The sequence below is a fragment of the Erinaceus europaeus genome, chromosome 9 (assembly GCF_950295315.1).
Source record: "Erinaceus europaeus chromosome 9, mEriEur2.1, whole genome shotgun sequence".
Taxonomy (NCBI): Eukaryota; Metazoa; Chordata; class Mammalia; order Eulipotyphla; family Erinaceidae; genus Erinaceus; species Erinaceus europaeus.
Genome location: NC_080170.1, coordinates 46725095 through 46742820, shown reverse-complemented (window position 1 = coordinate 46742820; position 17726 = coordinate 46725095). Strand labels below are relative to the sequence as shown.

Below are 17726 nucleotides of genomic sequence, written 5' to 3'. Positions count from 1 at the left end.
TCATAGGTGCTTAAATTTAAATGTTTATTTTTATTTATGGCATGTGTGATAGTTTTACATGAGGAACAGAAAGCAAGTTCAGAGTAACAGTCTGGTACATGCAGGTCCAGGGATTGAACTGGGAACCTTTGGCATGCAGGCCCTGCGTTCCACTGACTTGAGCTGTGCCTCTGGCTGCAGGTACAGGAATGTAACAGTTTGGTTCTTATATAGCCGCACCCCCCCAAATGTGTACCATCCCATCTAAAAGCTTGTCTTGTCACAAACTCAGACTTACTAAGTAGTTGATCTGTCTTCAATCACAGTTAAGTATTCTTTCAGCCTCACATTCAAGTTCAAACATGTTATGTTTTCTTTTTTTTGTATTTTTCTTTTTTATTTATAAAAAGGAAACACTGACACAACCATAGGATAAGAGGGGTACAACTCCACACAGTTCCTACCATCAGAACTCCGTATCCCATACCGCCCCCTGATAAGTTTCCTATTCTTTAACCCTCTAGGAGTATGGATCCAAGGTTATTGTGGGTGCAGAAAGTGGAAGGTCTGGCTTCTGTAATTGCTTCCCTGCTGAACATGGGCATTGGCAAGTCGATCCATACTCCCAGCCTGTCTCTCTCTTTCCCTAGCAGGGTGGGGCTCTGGGGAATCGGGGCTCCAGGGCACACTGGTGAGGCTGTCTGTCCAGGGAAGTCTGTTCTTCGTTTCCCGGATGTACTTATGTAAATTCACCTTAAATTCTTTATTTCCTTCCCTCTCTCCCTCTTTCTTCGTTTCTTTCTCTCCCCCCTTTCTTTCTCTATCAATTTGACCAAAACACTGCTCAGTACTGGCTAGTGGTGGTGCTGAGTTTGAACCTGGGACCTCTGATGCCTCAGGCATGAAAGTCTGTTCCACAAGTCACCGTGCTATCTTTACATTATATTCTTCAGTTTCTTCATCAATTTATGATGCCTAAACTTTTTCCAGTTTCTCTTTCTCTCTGAAGAATCTGAGATTCCTTGGAGTTTCACAAGCAAGATGTCTGTTATCAAGTTGTTTGTGAGACAGAGACTCAAGCACTGCTCTACCATTTAAATTTTTTTCCTTCTCTCTCTCTCTCTCATGCAGTACCAGGACTCAAACCCAGGGCCAACATGTGTCACACACCACTGAGCCACCTCCCTGATTCCAGTCCCAAAGTTCTGATGCTAGAATGTCTACAAGTGGTGGATTTACATTTTTAAAGAGCTACTTTTATCTACTAATGTGATTTAAGGCCCCAGTGCCCTAATGGTTCCCTGTTCCCAGCATTTACAGATCCTTTAAAAAATAAAAGCCCATCTGGTTTGCCTGAGTGCCAACCCATCTGGTGTCCCTGCCACCCTCTCCTGGCAGGCTCCAGCATATGCCCTGAGACTGTAGCCCCCTCCCCTCCACCTGCACCCTGTGCCAACTCATCAGCCGTATGGACTTCTTGGCCTCCCATAGACAGTTTCCACTGGCCTCCGCCCTCCCTTTCCCCATATTCTCTTCTGCACCTGCTCTATGTTGTTGTTTTTGGCCAGACTACCACTCAGCTCTGACTCCTGGTGAGATCAGGGATCAAACCTGGGACCTCTCACATTCAAATCCTGTGCACTGCCATTCACTATATCTGCTCAGCCTGTGCCTGCTCTGCAGATGGCTTCATGAGTCTCCTGCTGCTTTTCTTAACATAAGAATTTAGTCAGGTTAAGACTTCTTTGGCCCATGTGGGAGAGGCAGGGGTGGGAAAGAGCAAATAAATAGAGTGTGTTGTCTTGGCTGTCTCCTTGGCCACCCTCATGGTGAACCATGCCCTTGTGGTTTACTCAAGGAGGAAAGAGCAGGGTGTAGGCACACAGCCACCACACGGACCCCCATCGGGTGACCCACAAGCTCTTCTCCTGCAGCTTCGGTGGTCACGGGCAGAACTTCGCCTCTGTGTGCACCATGTTCTGGGCTGTTCCATTCATCCTCTCCTGGGTAATTTAGGAAATGCTGCATTTTTTCTCTTCCAACTGGAAGCCATGAAAACAGAAATGGGGGGAACCCTCCCATAGGAAAAAATAGGCATTTTACTGCTTCTGGTGCTATTTTCAGAGATATTTGAATTGAATGTGTCTAAAGCTTTGAGGTTCCTTTGTAGATGAGAAAACAGACCTCCCAACGACTGGGTCCAGACTTGTCTCTGCCAAGGCGGCCTCTGGCTTTCTGCTTGCACAAGTGTCTTGCCCTTTCTGTGCTTTCTTTCCTAAAGGGCTAGGAGCAGGTCCTAGAGAGATTAAGGAATTCGAGTCCAAAAATCTAAAATTAAGTGCAAAAGAAATAAAGTTTTCAGACAGTAAAACTGAGATCCTGGTGGTATAATTAGTATGAAAAGGTAAATACAGAGTCTGAGAGGCGTGGCAGTGAGTAAGATGCTGAATTTGGGAGTATTAAGTCCTAAATTTAATCTCCAGTATCCAATATGCTAGAGTGATGCTCTGGCGCACCTCTCTCTCTCTCTCTCTCTCTCTCTCTCTCTCATTCTTTCTTTCTTTCTCTCCTCGCCATCCTGTGTTAATAAATAAAAATTAAATCCTTTAAGACTACAAAAGCTGAATAAGAGCAAGAGACTGATTCACTTAATAATTGCCTTTTTGGTCAACATCAGAATTCCCCATTAACTGGAACTAGTCAGAGAATCCTGGATTCCCACTCAGATGTGATGGACCTAGACCTCTAATGGATCCCTTTCTCCACCATCAATGATTACTTTCATCAGGAACATCATCATAAGTCTTCCCAGGACCTTGCCCTCATCTTAAAGAAGCAATGGTAGGGACTGTCCCACTCTCCGAAGGAAGGCTGGGTCACCCTGCCCTGACACACTGCCCTGCCACCTTACCCTGCCACAGGAAAACTGGTCCTGAAATGACTGCAGTCTGGAATGTTCCCAGCTGTGGCCATGAACTTTGAGCTCAGACTGACAGGGACTCAGAGGTTACAGAGGCTCCTGTGCTAAATATAAATATAAATATAGGAGAAAAAGGGGTGGGACAAGTATATACAAATATAGACAGATAGCTATAGAGATAGTTAACCCACATCTACAACCTTAAGAGAACAACTATAGCTTAAAATGGAGATATTAGAGATTTAGAACTCCAGTGGTGAGAATGGTGCAGAGTTGTGCCCCGGATATCTTGTAACTTTGTAAACCAATATTAAATCACTAATAAAAAAGAAAAAAAGAAAAGCCATCTAGAAGAACATTCAAGATGTTTCAATCTGGGAGGTGGCACAATGGATAAAGTGTTGGACTTTCAAGCACAAGGTCCTGAATTCAATTCCCAGCAGCACATGTACCAGAGTGATGTCTGGTTCTCTTTCTCTCTCTTGTCCTATTTTTCTCATTAGTAAATAAATAAAATATGTTAAAATAGTAAAATAAAAATAAAATCCTTTTAAAAAGAAGTAAAAGTAAATATATGTGCAATTTTACAAAGGAAATCTCTAGAACTGAGACGGAATTAAAGAGCCTATAATCCTCTGGGACATTATAAGTGGGAAAGGATGAAGATCTGTTCCTGCATTTTTCTTACCATTGAATAGAATTAACACTCAGAAAGAAACAAGGCCAGTATTGAAATCAAGAACCTTTTACTATTCAAGCTAGACCATTTGAGAGTCAGTTTTACAAGATTAGTAATAGTGTTTCTTTGATGTTTACTGGACCTCCTCATAGATTCCCATCAAAAACCAGAGGCAAGTTCAATTCATTTACCCCAGGGGAATAAGTAAAGGGTGCCTACATGAGTGAGTAGGGTGTGTGTGTGTGTGTGTGTGTGTGTGTGTGTGTGTAAGTAATAGCTAATAGCTACAGGCACAGCTGTCAACAGTGTCATCCCCGATCTCTGTAAAGCCTCCCTAGGATCCAAGATCAAAGTGCTAGCCTCTTAAGCAGGCTTACCAGTGAGAAACTACCCTTCTTAAAATGGCAACTCATAAAGCAAATTAAAATACCAAGTGTCAGAACCACTTTTAACATGGGTTTCTCTATATCACAAGGCAAAGGAAGATTTAGAAATGCCCCCTGAAATACAGCCCTGAGGTAATTATTTACTACAGCCCCAAAGTTAGGAGGAGGGGTGATAATATAATAGTTAACTGGTTGTTGTTATGTAAGCAAGAGATAGTTATTTTCAGAGCATAGAGCCAACCTGGGCAGACAGAATATTTCATATATGCTTCAAGAAAGGATCTGAGGTATTTGTGGGGTTTTCAAGAAACCTAGAGATAAAGTTGTCTGCTGGGACAATTTTTCTGACTGCGAGTCTTTCAAACCTTTGCTCGCTCCCCAACAAAAAAGTTTCTGTAGGATGAGACCAAGGTGGAATGATCCTGAGAATCCACCCCCCCCCCCCAGTCTTCCTGTCCTCTCTCCATTTCTCTCTGTCCTATCCAACAGCAATAACAACAATGATAAATAACAAGGGCAACAAAAGGAAAAAGATAGCCTCCAGGAGCAGACAGGCACTGAGCCCCAGCAATAACCCTGGAGGCAAAAAAAAAAAGATGATGATGGAGAAGGAAAAGAAGGAGAAGGCAGATGAGGAGGAGGAAACCTAACAAGGGAAGCAAAAGGCCTATATGCTGAAAACTATGAGTCACTATTCAAGGAAAAAGAAAAGTGATACAAAGAAATGGAAAGACATCTTGTGCTTGTGGGCTGGAAGAATTAACTTTGTCAAAACGACTATTCTACCCAGAGCCATATGCAGATTTAATGTGATCCCTATCAAGGTCCCACCAAATTTGTTTTTTCTTTTTCCCCAAAGTTTCAAAATTTTCCCAAAAATTAACTAATTAAGTGCAACAAAAGATACAAAAGTCTATATGGAATCAGAAAACACTTAGGATTTCCAAAGTAATTCTGAGAGAAAAGAGTGAGAATGAAGGCATCATGCTTCCCAACCTCAAAATATACTACAAGGCCACTATAATAAAAACTGCTGGTACTGGAACCAAAACAGACACACAGACCAGTGGAATCGAATTGAAAGCCCAGAGATAAGCCTCACACCTAAGGACATATAATTTTCCACAACTGGGGCTCAGAACATTAAATACAGAGAGGATTAGACTAAGGGCAAAAAGCACCGTGTGTTTCTCCTCTATGCAATGGTTTCAAAATGTTACACATCTATTTGAATAAAGCCTCATCCCCTCCCTCAAACACACAACTGTTAAATGAAGACACCTAGAAAAACAGAGCTTTCAGAATCAATAGTATCAAGAAAGAAGAGATGTCTCTTGCAATGACTTAAGGTCTCTCTTCTCTATTCCAAGTCCTGTCTCCCTTTCTCTTCTCTGGTATGTTTTGCTTAGTTTTAAGATCTGTGGCATATGCTCATCTGTGGCATACGCAGTACAAGGACTCAAACCTAGAGCTTCTTGCATGCAAGCTCTGTGTCTACCCCTGAGCATCTCCCCAGACCTGTCTTCTCTGACACACTTTCTACCCCAGGAGTTTGGGTGCTCATCAGTTCCTCCTACTTTCTCTCTAGTCTGAAATAGCTCTGTACAGTCAGCTGCAAATACAGCTGGTTAGTATGCTACAAAAGCAGGAGATGTGAGGAAAACAACAGAAAGAGGAGGGTTAGGACGAGGAGGAGGCAGGTAGGACTCTGACCTGTTATACACACTAATTACTTGGGGGGGGGGGTCTAAGATTAATTAATAGTTTACTAACAAGGCAGTCCAGGCCTGTGACTCCTTTTCTCCCAATAGCTATTGCAGAGCTCTCAGGGAGTCTTACAAAACAGGCCATATAAAATCTCAGACAATAAGTATGAGTTCAGAACCTGCTATCCCATCATGCTTGGAACTTTGTTCTCCTAGAATTATAAATGCTCAACCTAGCATCAATTTATGTATAGGAGCACTTAGCAATTTTAGTAGAAACAAAAGCAAACACATTTTGTTCTCTAGGACTAATGCTGATATCATTCTCAAGGTAAAATTAATATGTATGTGTAATAATATATAATATCTATAGATCAAGTAAGAGAAAAGTAATAAAAGTACAAAATTAGGGAATAGCCAGTCTCTTTCCTTTTAAAAACTCAGAGATAAACCTTACTTAAAACCATCAAACCAGCTTTCATGAAATAATACAGTTTTCTTATCTTTAAAATCAAGGGATTGACAACTTTAATTCCATTGTAAACTTAGTTCTGCTTTGCCACACAGTCCAATATACTCAAAGGCTTTAAGGATTAAGACTGGACATCTTTGGAATCATTTTTCTGTCTGCCACAAATGGGTATATAAATTACACAAATTTTGTATGTTCCTTTTTTTTATTTTTTAAAAATTTTTATTAGCTTTATTTATTCGATAGAGACAGCCATAAGTCGAGAGGGAGGGGATGATAGAGAGGGACAGAGACAGAAAGACACCTGAAGTTCTTCTTTACCACTTGCAAAGCTTTCCCCCTGCAGGTGGGGACTGGGGGCTCGAACCTGGGTCCTTGAGCATTGTAACATGTGTGCTCAGCCAGATGCGCCATCACCCAGCCCCAATTTTGTATGTTCTAAAGCTCTATGTGCTCTCTGGGGGCTGCGTGGTGGCCCACCTAGTTAAGCAAAAATAGGACTAAGTGCAAGGACCTGTGTAAGGATCCCCGTTAGAGCCCTCGACTCCCCACCTGCAGCGGGAACACTTCACAAGCGGCAAAGCAGGTCTGCAGCTGTCTTTCTCTCCCCCTCTCAATTTGTCTCCTATCAGAATGGAAGAAAAAAAAAAAAGCAACCAGGAGCAGTGGATTCAGAGTGCTGGCACCAAGCCCAGAATAACCATGGAGGCAAAAACAAAAAAAGAATTATGTGCCCTCTGAAAGCTTTCAGTACTCTCTGATATCAGAAGTAGTTCAATACCCAAAGATTTTCACAGCCCTTGTTATAATTCAATTTTATCTTCTACAGCAAATACTTTCATCTTCTTAATGTCATGAGGAAAAAAGAACAGAGTACAATTTACCTTTCAGCAACCTGCCTTATTTAGAAAAAATTTTTTAAAAATTTTTTTACATTTATTTATTTATTTTCCCTTTTGTTGCCCTTGTTGTTTATTGTTGTTGTTGTTATTGCTGTCATCGTTGTTGGATAGGACAGAGAGAAATGGAGAGAGGAGGGGAAGACAGAGAGGGGGAAAGAAAGATAGACACCTGCGGACCTGCTTCACCACCTGTGAAGCAATACCATGCAGGTGGGGAGCCGGGGGCTCGAACCGGGATCCTTATGCCGATCTTTGTGCTTTGCGCCACCTGCGCTTAACCCGCTGAGCTACGCCCAACTCCCTAACAAACTTTTTTAAAAATAATTCAAAGCATAGCATGAAGGATTTTCTTGTTGATAGTGTCATCAGCACTCAAATAGGGAAAGGATCTACCTAAATCCATCTTCAGCTACAAGAATCCTAAGAGATGGTCTTCATTTTTTTTTTTAAAATATTTATTTATTTAGTCCCTTTTGTTGCCCCTTGTTATTTTACTGTTGTAGTTATTACTGTTGTTGTTATTGATGTTGTTATTGTTGGATAGGACAGAGAGTAATGGAGAGAGAAGGGAAAGACGGGGGGTGGGGGAAGGAGAAAAACAGATACCTGCAGACCTGCTTCACCGCTTGTAAAGCGACTCCCCTGCAGGTGGGGAGCCGGAGGCTTGAACCGGGATCTTTACGCCAGTCCTTGTGCTTTGCACCACCTGCGCTTAACCTGCTGCACTACCACCCAACTCCCTCATTTTTCTAAGAAATTCTCAATCTATTAAGGATATCCAGTGAATCTGTATACAAAGTTGTAAGGGAAGCAAGATAGGGTACGATTTCCTAAATGCTTCTAGACTGGATGAGACTGATGAGCATCCTGGAGCCAACCAACCAATAAATCTCAACTTTCCCAAGCACAGGGAAAAATGACTCAGTGTGCAAACTACTCTTTATTTCCACTCAATTTTGAGAAGTACTGGGGAAGGGAGTTACTAATTAATGAAGAGAATGACACAGTGTTGTTTTGAAAAATTTTCCCACATAAGTGTTTAGAAATTACATATAAGTAAACAACTTCTTTTTTAAGTAAACAACCCTTACCAGAAACAAGGTGTAGGGAAAATTATGGTGTGAGTTTATCAGTAGCATTAAATGTGAGTGTCACTGTTATAACAGAAACTGGAGGTGATGTTGTCGCTAACATAAGCTGTGCTGAGGCCTCCAGGTGGATTCAGATTCTAGGACCTACTCCCTAGATGACTCCCTCCTACTGGGATCGGGAAGAGCAGAACGAAGAGTCAAGTGGCCTTATCTCCTAATGAAAGTAAAGGAAGTATGTAAACCAATGGTATGTTAAAGACAATTTTATTAAAAGAGAAAAGGGAGTAAGGGAACCTCATGAGAACTGCACACCAGTTAATGAAAATATGAATCTAGGACTATCTGACAAGTACCTAGTCCAAGTCTAGCACCTAAATGTAAAAGATAAAAGTTCTAGAAGCTAGTATAAGAGAAACTGAAGTGACTGCATGTGCAATGCTCTTTTAGAAACAATACCAAAGGCATGAGTCATAACTAAAAGACAGAATTGACAACCTCAACTTCATTGAAATTAAAAGCTTCTGTTCTATAAAATCTAGTATCAAGTAAAAGAGAAAACAAGCCACAGACACAGAGAAAATATTTGTAATAGATATATCTTGTAAGGAACTATTATCCAAAATACACAAAGAATTTTAAAACCCAACAATAAGAAAACAATGAAGGCAATTAAAATGTGCAAGAGTGGCTGAGGTGACTCAGCAGTTAGAGCCCAGGACTTGCAAGGGGGAGGTCCAACTTCATCCCTGGCAAGTCAAATGCAACAGTGCTCTGGGCTCTCTCTTTCTCTTGTAAAATTAACTAATTAATCATTTAAAACAGGCAAGGAGCCTGAACAGACACTTCACTAAAGAAGATACACAGATGGCATGTAAACATATAAAAGATGTTCAACAACATGCCATCAGAAAACTGCAAATTAAAAATACAATGAGCTACCACTGCATGCCTATTAGCATGGCCAAAATCCAAAGCACTGCTAGTATTAAAGACTAGCAGGGGTGTGGAGCCAACAGCAACTCAAATCCTTCATGTAGAAATGCATAATAAATAGTATGATTACTTTGGGAAGACAGCAGATCAGTCTTAAAAACTAAACTGGCTCTTTCCATATGACCCTATACTCATGCTCTTTAGAATTATCCAAAGGAGTTGAAAATCCATGTGTGTATACACACACACACACACACAAAACTTCTGCTATTTGGATGTTTATAGCAGCTCTACTCTTAACTGCACAAACCTGGAAGCAAACAAAATGTCCTTCAGTAGGTAAATAGATAAATGAATGGGAGTACATTCAGACAATAGAATGATACTCAGTGTAGGGAAGAAACAAACTATCAAGCCATGATAAGATTTAGAGGAACCTTAATTGCATGTTACTGAATAGAAGAAGTCAACTTATTGCATATGATTCCAATTATATGACATTCTAGAAAAGGCAAAACTATGAGACGCAATAAAAAGTTCAGTGAGAGGGCTGGATGGTGGTGCACCCAGTTAAGTACACTGATCACCATGCGCAAGAACCTATGTTTGAACCCCCGATTCCCCACCTGCAGGGGAGACACTTCATGAGCAGTGAAGCAGGTCTGCAGGCGTCTATCTTTCTCTCTCCCCCTTGATCTCCCCCTCTCTCTTCTCAACTTCTCTCTGTCCTGCCAAATAAAATAGAAAGAAAAAATGGTCACCAGGACTAGTCAATTTATAGTGCCAACACTGGAGCCCCAGTGGCAATAAAGTAGGCCTAGACACCCTCCTCTCCTACCCTCTCTACTTCACTTCCCTCAATCACTTTAAGTCTAACCTCGTCAGATATAGTAAGGACTACAAAACCTGGATAAGGGCAAAAGACTGGCACACTTCAATGAAGGCATTTTTGGTCAATACCAGGCCTCCCTGTCATCTGGGACTCTAGTCAGGAAATCCTTGGATTCCCACAAAGGTCTCTCTCTCCACCATCACTGGTCACTTCCATCAGGAACATCATCATAAGCCCTCTTGTGGGCCTCCTCAGGACCTTGCCCTCACTGTAGAGCAGCAATGGTAGGGACTGACCCACTCTCTGAAGGGAGGTTGCATCAGCCTACTCTGCCACTCAAGGAAGACTGGTGCTGAATGTTCCCAGCTGTGGCCATGGACTGTAAGCTCAGACAGACAGGGATTCAGAGGTTACATAGGATTCTGTGCTAAATAGCAATATATATATATATATATATATATATATATATATATATATATATATATATATATATATATATGCCCTTGGTCAGATCAATGGGGTTAACAGTTAATGGTATTTATATACTTTCCTCATATTTGGGAGCTACTCTCTGCCCTAATCCAGCTTTCTAATCCTGTTCTCAGTTCTGAACCATCTTCCCAGACAATACTCCTAGCCCACCTGCATGCTAGCTGTAGGGCTCAGGCAAAAATTATTAGTCATCAGCCCCTTGGAGCATACATAAAATAGACTCCCTAGCTTCTTCCCACACAAAGACCCCCTAGTTTCATGTGCTCTATTTCTACCTTGGGGTTCCTGTTTATTAAACATTTTGTCCTGCTTTATATCTTTCTGCCTTTCAGCCACCAAACTGCAGACAGTACCATGATACCATCCTGACTGCCTTGGGCAGACGACCTCATCAGTGTGTCCTGGAACCTTACCTCTCCAGAGCCCTACCCCATTAGGGAAAGATAGAAACAGGCTGGGTTATGGATCCACCTGCCAATGTCCATGTCCAGCAGAGAAGCAATAGACCTTCCACCTTCTGCAGCCCATAAAGAATTTTGGTCCATACTTTCAGAAGGATGAAGAATAGGGAACCTTTTGTCCAACAACAGATGAGTGGCTGAGCAATCTGTGGTATATATACACAATGGAATACTACTGAGCTACTAAAAATGGTGACTTCACCGTTTTCAGACTATCTTGGATGAGGCTTGAAGAAATCATGTTAAGTGACATAAGTCAGAAACAGAAGATTGAATATGGGATGATCTCACTCTCAGGCAGAAGTTGAAAAACAAGATCAGAAGAGAAAACACAAGTAGAACCTGAACTGGAGTTGGTGTATTGCACCAAAGTAAAAGACTCTAGGGTGGGTGGGGGTGGGGGAAGACTACAGGTCCAAAAAGGATGACAGAGGACTTAGTGGGGGTTGTACTGTTATGTGGAAAACTGAGAAATGTTATGTACAAACTATTGTATTTACTGTTGAATGCAAAACATTAATCCCCCAATAAAGACATTTAAAAAATTTAATTAATTAGTTAATTAAAAAAGAATAGGAAGCCTTCCAATGGAGATGATGGGACACAGAACTCTGGTAGTGGGAACTGTATGGAATTGTATTCCTGTTATCTTACAATTTTGTTAATAATTATTAAACCACTAATAAATTAAATAAATAATGAAGATTACTTAGTAAATGCCAGGAACTGGAGTGGGGTAGAAGGGAGGTCTGGCAGAATAGGAGATTTGTAGGGCAGTAAAATTATTCTGCCTGCTTCTATAGTGATGGCTGTGTATCATTATACATTTGCCCAAAGCCACAGAGTGTTCAGCACCAAGATGGAACCCACAGACATTGGGCGATAATGAGACTAATGTATAATTTTGGTGGAGGGTGTTGACAGTGGGAGACACAAGGGTCATCTCTCTCTCTCTCTGATTAGTGTGAGATATCTCTTTCTACTTGCTTTTGCTATAAAATTGAAGCTTCTCTAAAAAATATATAATTTTTGGTAGGGTCAAAGCCGCATGTATGAACGATTTCACTTTAGGTCACTTTTTTTATACAGAGAAATAAAGAGAGAAACCAAAGCATCATAGCTTCCTCCACTTTTGTAGAATTTCCCATGTGATGCCAAGACTTGAACTGAGGCTGCACGCATGGCAATGCAGGTGCCCTGCCAGGTGAGATATCTCTCTAGCTCAGCATCTTTTAAAAACGTTCATTGGGGGGAGTCCGGCAGTAGCACAGTGGGTTAAGCGCACGTGGCGCAAAGTGCAAGGACCGCCGTAAGGATCCCGGTTCAAGCCCCCGGCTCCCCACCTGAAGAGGAGTCGCTTGATAAGCAGTGAAGCAGGTCTACAGGTGTCTATCTTTCTCTCCCCCCTTTGTCTTCCCCTCCTCTCTCCATTTCTCTCTGTCCTATCCAACAACGAAGACATCAATAACAATAATAACTACAACAATAAAACAACAAGGGCAACAAAAGGGAAAATAAATATTTTTTTTAAATTGTAAAAAAATGTTCATTGGGAGTCGGGCGGTAGCACAGCGGGTTAAGTGCACATGGCACGAAGCGCAAGGACCGGAGTAAAAATCTCGGTTCAAGCCCCCAGCTCCCCATCCGCAGGGGAGTTGCTTCACTGGCAGTGAAGCCGGTCTGCAGGTGTCTTTCTCTTGCCCTCTCTGTCTTCACCTCCTCTCTCCATTTCTCTGTGTCCTACCTAACAACGACAACATCAATAGCAACAACAATAATAACTACAACAACAATAAAACCAAGGGCAACAAAAGGAAAAATAAATAAATATAAAAAATAAAATTAAAATGTCCATTGAGCCCTCACTGCCTTAACTAAAATGGTACAGGTCTATTGACTCCTCCATTGAATATAGTCAGAGGCTGGACCATGCTCACCGCTATTTTCCAAAGCACCTGCTCATAACAGACCTGCATAACAACAACCATGCTTTTATTTGTCAGACAAATGGTTCCCAAGCACCTATTACCAGATACCGTATGGGCAAAATAGACATGATCTCTAAATCTGGTCAGTCTCTAGGATAGTCAGAAAATAGTTTAGATTAATAGTAAAAGTAAATTCAGGGCTGGGTTGAGGTGCACCCAGTTACCAAGTTACCAAGTGCATGGACCCAGCTTCAAGCTCTCCACTCCTAGCTGTAGGGGGGGAGCTTCACAAACAGTGAAGCTATCCTGCTGCTATCTTTCTCCCTCCCACTTTATCTCCTCTTACCCTCTCAAATTCTCTTAGTTGTATCAAATAAATAAAATTTAAAAGAATGACAATTTCAAATAATGCTAATTATTTGGTAACTTCAAGCACATAAATGTTCTCTTTGTATTGTCGCATTTCAACTTCCTAAGAGTTCTGCCTATTACAGTTACTTTGCATTCTCCTTTTACACATCAGGAATGAAAAATTCATGTACTAAATCAGGTAACATGTCCCCATGTTTCAGGACAAGTAAGGGATGTGAAACTGGAATCAAGGTCAAATTTTCTGGCTCTCAAGCACAAAATCTTCACCATCACACTCTATGCCTCAAACATGAGTCTCAGAATTAACATATAGGAAAAATGTCTTTCCAATAAAACATCCTAAACCTCTAACATCTCTGGTACTTGTGACAAAGTCTATGGAAACAAATAAGATGCTCTCAAGCTTTTTACTTATTAACAGCGGGAGAAAACTTGCTTGAGCAGCAAGAGCAGCTCAGCTCCATTTACACTGGTTATGGGAGCACCACCTTTTTACATGTGAAGCTGTCATCATGCCTTATACATCGCCCCAGGTATCACAAAGTATAGATTTGAAGTCACCACCCCCACACTGGTGATATGGTTGCATAGTCATATCCTAGCCATCAAATGGATGGAACTTGAGGTGATGTTGCTCCAGGAAGTAAGTCAGGAAGTGAAAGACAGTTATTGGATAATTGCACTCGTAGAATGAGTAACAAGGATCTTGTTGGTGGTGCAATCAGTTGTGTGCACATGCTGCTATGTGCAAGTACCTGGGTTCAAGCCCCCAGTCCCCACCTGCAAAGGGAAGCTTCATGATTGGTGGAGCAGTACTGAAAGTGTCTCTCTTTCTTCTTCCCCTTCCTCCCTGTGTGCCCCTTTCCTTTCAATTTCTGTCTCTATCGAATAAAGATATTTTAAAAACTATATATATGTGCACATGCTGGGGAGTCAGGTGGTAGCACAGCGGGTTAAGCGCAAGGACCAGCGTAAGGATCCCAGTTAGAGCCCCCAACTCCCCACCTACAGGGGAGGCGGTGAAGCAGGTATGCAAGTGTCTGTCTTTCTCTCCCTCTCTCTGTCTTCCCCTACTTTCTCCATTTCTCTCTGTCCTATCCAGCAATGATGACATATAACAACAATCATACTACAACAATAAAACAAGGGCAACAAGAGAATTAATTAATTAAAATAAAATAATAAATGCACACGCTAGAATAAGTAACTAAAACAAATGAACATGCAAGGAACAACCAAGCTGACCTTTCAACTCCATACAAACAATGGGAAGGATGGAGAGACAGGAAGAAGAATGGGAAATCAGTGAAAGACCCCACTTTATTTGCATTCGGGGTTAACACTAGGGTTTGACGCCTGCACATGACTCCACTGTTCACACCAGACATATTTTCTTTTTATTTTTCATTTATTTTTCTGATAGAGACAGATGCCTGCAGCACTGCTCCACTGGTTATGAAGCTGTGGGTTAAGCGCACACGGTGCAAAGCGCAAGAACCATTGTAAGGATCCCAGTTCAAGCCCCCCAGGTCCCCACCTGCAGGGTGGTTGCTTCTCTTCCCCTCTCTGTCCTCACCTTCCTCTCTCTATTTCTCTCTGTCTTACCCAACAACAACAGCAACAATAACAACAAAGATAAACAAAAAGGGCAACAAAAGGGAAAAATGGCCTCTAGAAGCAGTGGATTCAAGTGCAGTCACAAAGCCTCAGCAATAACCCTGGAGGCAATAAATTTATAAATAACTAAGTAATAAAAAATAAATAAAAAGTCTTGGAAAACCTTTGGTAAGTAAATACAAAAAGAACTAAATTCAAAGATCCCTGAATTAGACTTCTCCATGACAGTTATCAAAGAAATTCATAGCAGGTTGGCCTCAAAGCAAAATATTTATAGTTTCAATTAAAATCCTTTCCAAAAATCCCTCACTGAGTGAATTCACTGGACATGAAGAGGTCATTCACTCTGCAGCCAATTAAGCCAACTATGCTGCCCTCTCCATGGCACCCGGAGTGCAGTGGCTGCAAACAGCAGCCTCCTGGGTAGTGTATGCAGCCTGTTGCTTGTATAGGCTGTCCTAAGGGACCCTGGAGACAGCCCTTCCTACTCTGTGTTCATTTTATGCCTGGCCTCCTGCTGTCTCTAACCTTAGGCTCCAGACAGGGATGTGAGGTGCTTTTGGGAAGCCCCAGGGCACTGTGGCCAGAGTCCACATTGGCCAGGTCATCATGTCCATCCACACCAAGCTACGGAACAAAGAGCATATGACCGAGGCCCTGCACTGGGCCAAGTTCAAATTCTCTGGATGCCAGAAGATCCACATCTCCAAGAAGTGGGGCTTCACTAAGTTTAACGCAGATAAATTTGAAGACATGGCGGCTAATAAGCGCCTCATTCCAGATGGCTATGGAGTCAAATACATCCCCAACCACGGTCTCCTGGACAAGTGGCGGGCCCTGCACTCCTGAGAGCCTCAGAGGTGTCCCTTAATCAATTACAATAAATCAAGATCCTGCTTTTTTTAAAAAAAGAGGTCATTTAGATCACTGCTCAGTCTTTTCTAGACAGTGACTCAGGTGCCAGTAGTAGCTTAGCAAACACCTTTGGAGGTGAGTTCATGCCTATTTTGCTTGTCTTGGGATTTCTGGTATGAGACACGCAGATCAGAGAAAGATTGATAACAAAATCACCCCAAAGTAGTAAGTGTGACAGTGGTCTGAAGAAAAAGTTATACTTGTATCAATAACTGATGGTTCTCAATGAAGATCACTAGCTGAGTGGCTCCCTCCCTGCTATGAAATTGGTTATGTTCAATGGTTTTCCAACTCCCTTATCTTTTTTTAATGGTATGATAAAAAAAAGTCTATTTTCCAATAGAATACATCTTTTTTTTTTCTAATGTGGCACTAAAGCCTCAAAGTGTATAGGATAACACTGCTCCTAAGTCAATTTGGTTTTTAAAATATTTTATTTATTATTAGAGAAAGAAAGAAATCTAGAGAGGGAAGGGGGAGACAGAAAGGGAGAAAGACATGTGCAATACTGCTTCGCTGCTTATGAAGTTTTCCCCCTGCAGGTGGGGACCTGGGGCTCAAACCTGGGTCCTTGTGCACTGTAGCATGTGTGCACAACCAGGTGTACCACCACCTGGCACCCCCCCCCCAATTTTTTTTATTCTTAATTTTTTTTTCCAGAGCACTACTCGGGTCTGGATTACGGTAGTGCAAGCAATTGAATATCGGACCTGGAAGTCTCAGGCATGAGAGTCTGTTTGCATAACCTTTATGCTATCTCCCCTACTGAAAGGCATCTTTGAAACAGAAATGTTTCAAAGTCTCAACACAAAAAGACTAAGCCACAGTTCAAGAACTTTTTCTTGAGTTAAAAGGCAGTGAGTAAAACCTAGAGTCAGCTCCAGGCCATGGTGAGAGTCACAGAAGTCCCGCTAAATGCTGGTCACCCTAAACAAGGGTAAGACAAACATCTAGAATTAACTGTATTCAACTTCAGACCACTTCACTAGTCAATCACAGAGACACACATATAAAGATAACACAACTAAAAAAGATTTTTTAAAAAAACAAAACTAGGGAGTCAAGCGGTAGCACAGCAGGTTAAGCATATATGGCGCAAAACGCAAGGACTGGCGTGAAGATCCCAGTTCGAACCCCCGGCTCCCCACCTGCAGGGGAGTCGCCTCACAGGTGGTGAAGCAGGTCTGCAGGTGTCTATCTTTCTCTCCCCCTCTCTGTCTTCGCCTCCTCTCTCTCCATGTGCAAAGGGATCAAGGCTGGGCCATGACATGATGACATGTCAAAGCAGGTCATCCACCGACTGAGCTATGTCATCAGTGTTAAAGCTCAACACTAAATACACTTTTCTCTGGTAGAAAATAAGAACCGCAGCATCTGCTGTCCATCCATTAGTAAATGGCTAGGATTATACCCTATTGTAAGTTATCAGTGTTGATTTCACAAAAGACTAGCCATCTACTACTAAGGAGTTAAGAGAATGAACCAGGAGGTGGTGCAGTGGAGAAAGCATTGAATTCTCAAGGTCCACAAGTTCTTTTTCTAGCATCATGTGTCAGAGTGATGCTTGCTCACTCTCTCTTTACCCCCTCCATAAATAAAGTTTTTTAAATGAGTTAGAAGAAATTATTTTAAAAATCCCATCAGAGACCCATAAGTACTACCATAATTTATTATCAAGAAAAAAGTTTATCAAGTTTATTTTCAGAAAAAGTAAGTTTGTATAACTTAATTGTCTACCTCCCACTCATAGCCATTATAATCCTCAACAACTGACTAGGGAACACAGACTTTCACAGAATCTGTGTTTTTGGTTAAAATCAAACAGAGATGAACATGTGAGTATAAAAATGAAGGGAGGAAGAAATATTCATGCTGATGTTTGTATATATATGGACAAATCCAAATTTCTGTGAGGAACAAAGTAAATGTGATTTATTTCTCTGGACTGTAAAACATGTTAAGAGTTTCATTTTTACACTATCTTAAGTGGCTATCTACTTGTTTTATGAATGTAAGGCTTATCTTACATAATAAACTGAAG

General features: G+C 41.5%; 1 protein-coding gene and 1 non-coding gene across 9 annotated transcripts in view; one reads left to right on the top strand and one right to left on the bottom strand.

The window, feature by feature from the left end:
* Nucleotides 1-17726, bottom strand: part of RGL1 (ral guanine nucleotide dissociation stimulator like 1) — a 223560-nt gene that overhangs the window by 61945 nt on the left and 143889 nt on the right. The gene's annotated exons all lie outside the window — the stretch shown is intronic.
* LOC132540600 (small nucleolar RNA SNORA70) lies at nucleotides 15117-15250 on the top strand. The gene has a single exon (XR_009551793.1). It is a non-coding gene; the product is annotated as a small nucleolar RNA SNORA70 (small nucleolar RNA).